A 4,945-nucleotide genomic window follows, 5' to 3' on the forward strand; every position below is an offset into this window, starting at 1 on the left:
TGACGATTTTTAGCATCAGACCTACTTATAGCGGCGCAGCAGACAGCTCTTCTTGAATATGCGGCATACAAAGAAATCTTGTGTCGTTGATTTTCCCATGGTAATTGTGACAACGGAAACTGCTTGTAGAAAAAACTCCATTCTAATTTACATAAAGTTTCTCGGTAATTGAATGGAAAACGTATATATTTCTGTTCGTAATATATCAACGCAAAATATAACGAGTCTATAAAATCGTGTTTTTAGTTTTAAATTTCTTTTTGAAATAAAACGAAATCCAAACGGGTTAAACATGTTAAACGCGTTGTTTGAAAAAAATCAGTGAAGCATCAATGAGAGGCGGAGCTATTTTCGAACTATGCATACTAGCGTTGTCAAACGCCAGGAAACTTTACAAAACAACGTCGCTTGTAGAGAACAATAGAAAACGCGTCCAACGCGTGATTGTCGTTTTCAATAATTTGGACATGACGCCAAGTATATGTCACATTTTTTATTGTCTCAATCATTATTTTAAGTAAATTGAAAATTAGAAACGTCATATTCTTATATAAATCACTGTTAGGCCTAGGCCATATGTCTGGGTGAAAAAAAATGACAACCAACCATAAGGGCAAGATGATAGGCCCAGTCCCAACATCAAGCTTACTGTAAATAGGCCTATTCGTTAGCCAAAGCGCTTCTAAATTAGTGCACCACTGATTTCGGTAGTGCTTAGTACTAGGCCACGTAGTATTGTTTGTTTTATTGATAGTACTAGCCTACAAATTATTAGTACCTGAGCAATCGGTGACGTAGGCCTATAGATTATTGTAGTCAAGTGATGTTTTGCCCTGACGTCCCCAAATACTTGTGAAAACAAATTCGCGGGTGATTCGGGTGGGAATCAGGTAAGTAGGACAGAACATTGCTCATTCCTAGGATATTTTCTTGACGCAAACGCACACCGAAATATTAATAATATTGTACTCTAGCTCTAGTCACTCTGACAATGTGAGATTTAGAATTTTACTATTACATTTATTACTATTTTTGTTATTTTATATAGCTGAGACTCAACAATGTTATTTATTTCTTCTTTGTTTTGTTTTTTTCTTACGAGAAGGTACACATTCAGATTGTTTCTGCTAGTGGTACTATCAGTACTGTACAGAATTCCAGAAGTAGGCCTGACCCTTCTGAAGCTGCTTGTAGCAGAATACCCAACGCCTGTCTTGCGTTTGAAAATTTGAGGGCAAAGGTACTAGATGACGAACGGAAAATATGTGCCTTAAATAACCTCAAAGGAACAGAAAATTCCTTAACATCGCTGCCTCAATCAACTCATGTTGTCAATGGAAAGAATCAAACGAGTGTTTCAAACATCTTGGTTCCAAAAGAAAAATATTGGAAATTGGATTGTTGTAAGCCCAAGAGAAGGCGGTGTGATGTGCCGTGCATATGCGTTTTTCAGCCCAATAGAAGTTTCTAATAACGTTTTGAAATCGTTTGTAACCGAGAGTTATAGAAACTTCAAGAACTTTCTTGAAAGCGGTAAAGGTGCTGGTTTACACTCCTCCCAACGCTACCACAAAAACACAAGCACAATGATTTGGAATTCCAGCCAATTACAGAGAAAGTTAATATGCATTAGAAAACCAACGCAATGAGAATGTCTGAGTGTTAAGCTCAATTTTGCGAGCCGTGGCTTTCTGCGGACGACAGAATATTGCACTTTGGCGACACAGAAAGGGAGAAGAGCAGCCGAAGTACAGCAACAAATGGAATTTCCTTGAACTTTTGAAATTCAGAGAGGAGGCAGGGGATACCAATCTATCAAAGTGCATAAAGTCAGTGCCAAAGAATGCTACCATGACATCAAAAACTATTCAGAATGAAGCTATAGAAGTAATCGAAGCTTTCATTGTAAAGCAGATTTTGTTAAGATCAGCAGGAGGCCCTACATTTCAAGTACAAGTGAACAGCTAACATTGGCGTTCAGATTTATATCTGGGGATAATGAGGCATGCGAGTCCTTTATTTCCTTTACTAGACACGATCATGGTACCTCTGGACGCGCGATAGCCACACAGATACTCGATGAATTCACCGGCTGATATCTATCGACATTGATGGTCACCCACATGGTCTGGGATGTGATGGCTGTGGATATATGCTGGGTCGTGTGAATGGTGCGGCTGCTGTTGTCAGAGAAACTATTGAACATGTATCTGTAGTGCCTTGCTTTAACCACCAGCTCAATTTGGCAGTGTTACAAAACTGCAAAAACATGACAATATCGGTCATGTTTGACCATTTCAAGAAACTCTGCCTTTTCTTTATGTATATTCACCGAAACGTGTACATCTTCTTAAATCTAAACAAAAACAGCTTCATCCAAATCTATCCAGTGGACAACTACCCAGCATTTGTCCAACAAGATGGGTTCGAAGAATTAACTCCTTTGCGTCCCTAAGTCAACTGTATCCTAGTATCGTGGCAACATTGGAGGAAATCACTCGCGATATGATGGTAAAGTCAAAGCAGAAGCCAGTGGCCTTCTTAGTAGGATCATGTCATTCGACTGGCTCTACCATTTGTTGTTGTAAAACACGGAATGACGGCTTTCAGCAAATTAACAACAGTTCTTCAAGGAGAAAGCATGGAGCTCTACAAGGCACAAGAGATGATTGAAAGTACCAAGAGAATGCTAGAAAGCAGAAGAACCGACATTGACAGGTATCAAGATATATGGTATGAAGAAGCACGCCATATGTGGGTCACAGAAGGCTCAGGGACGACAGTGACCATCCAAAAATGCCACGCCACGTCTCCAGACAAATTAATCGACTGAATCATCCAGCGGACTCAGCCAAATCGTATTACTGTAGATCAGTAACTATTCCGTTCGTAGACCATCTCAGTGAATTTGGAGAAAGATTTCAAGGAAGTAGGCCTAATGTTTATGCTGGTGCATACATCATTCCATCAAATATGGTACAGCATAAAGTAGGCTAGGCAATCTAGCATTTGAAGTTAAACAAATTGCAAACAAAGGTTTTTCTTTTTTAATCAAATATATGCAATGAGGGGATAAAATTCCAGAAATCACACCTCGGTCACATATGCAAATTAGCTAAAATATGCAAATTAGGTTGAAAATACAGGGTTCTCATATCTTGGCAACCGCTGGTCGTTTTTTATTGCAAATTAATCAGAACATGCATGTTTGTATTTGCTCTAATGGAACATTTGCCTTAAAAATGTACGGAAATGCTACAATTGATCTCTGACCTTATATTCACTGAAATGTGCATATCTCTGTGGCTAATGTACATAGAAACTTATTTTTGGTCTTAAAGTATTCAAATGCATGTTTCTTTGCATTATATTAATAGAAGGGATGAAACTCTATAATCACACCATGGTCACGCATACTGTTCATAAGCAAATTAGCTCTTAATTATGCAAATTAATATAGGTTAAAATAGGAGTACTACATCTTCGCAACCGCTGGTCGCAGAGAATTGCTTTCTTTTTAAAATTATTCGGAACATGCGTGTTTCTATAGGTTCTAAAAGAAAATTTGATCTGAAAATGACCGGAAATGCTACACCTGACCTTTGACCTTATATTTACTGAATTTCCATATTTTTGTGACTAATATTAGTAGAAACATGATTTATGTCTCAAATTTTTAAAATCATGCTACTTTTCATTATATTAAAGAGGGATGGAATTCCACAGGTTACACCTCGGTCACGTGTCGGGAACATTAAGCAAATTAGCTAAAATATGCAAATTAGGTGTAAAATATAGGGATCCAACATCTTGGCAACCACGGGTTGCAAAAAGTTGCTTTCTTTTAAAAATTATTCAGGACACACATGTTTATATTTGCCCCAAAAATAACCATAATGCTACAACTGACCTTTGACCCTATATTCACAAAATTTGCATACTATATATCTCTGAGACTAATGACTGTAGAAACCTGATATATTGTTAAAATTATTCAAATTCAAGTTTCTTTTTATTATATTTTTTAAGGGGATCAATATCTAAAACTATATCTTTGTCACATGTCTTGTTCCTGTATATAAAATTTACTTCCTAGGCCTAATTATGCAAACTAGGGATGAAAAATATAGGGTTCTCATATCCTGAAAACTGCTGGTGTCAAGTAGTTGCTTTCTATTTTCATATTTTTAGAAGTTACATGTTTCTTTTTGCTTCAGTATATGTATGCACCTGTATAAATTCCGGTAAACTTTTCATTCATTGTATAGTATACGTGATAAAATTATAGAAATCACACCTTGTCCGCTTGTATTCTTTATTATGCAGTTTACCTAAATATACAAATTAGAAGCAGAAATAGTAAATAATAATTTTTTTCGTAAATATTATATGTAATAAGACTTTTGTGCAAAAGTCATTAATGCCCTCATTTATTACCAACTCCATGACTACTGGTCAAGAAACTTGACATTGGTCTCAATTTTTTTAAAGTATGCCTATATTTTATATAATATATTTCTAAAATTTATTCTGGTTTATTCACATCGAAACATATTTCGTGGCAACACAAAGGCTGAATTGAGAAATATTAACAAAATTCGACATAAAAAACAATTATAAACAATTAAAACGATTGCACTCAACAACAAATGAAAATATTTAAAAAACAAATTGGCTAAATTTGATTTACATATCTAAAATATTCGAATGCATAACATCTAAAACAGGTTAACAACATCAATAAAAAGTAATAAGGCCTAAATTTGATATTACACTAGAATTAATTAAAATTTTATTTACAATTATTTAAATCAGATAATACACTAGAATTAAATTTAAAAAAAATATAAAAAAAACAAGTCAACAACATCCCAATAAAAATTAATAAGGCACTAAATTTGATATTACACTGGAATTAACATTGTATTTACAATTATTTAAATTA

Source organism: Anneissia japonica, unplaced genomic scaffold (assembly GCF_011630105.1).
Source record: "Anneissia japonica isolate Jap-2015-1 unplaced genomic scaffold, ASM1163010v1 scaffold288147_len54158_cov193, whole genome shotgun sequence".
Lineage (NCBI taxonomy): Eukaryota > Metazoa > Echinodermata > Crinoidea > Comatulida > Comatulidae > Anneissia > Anneissia japonica.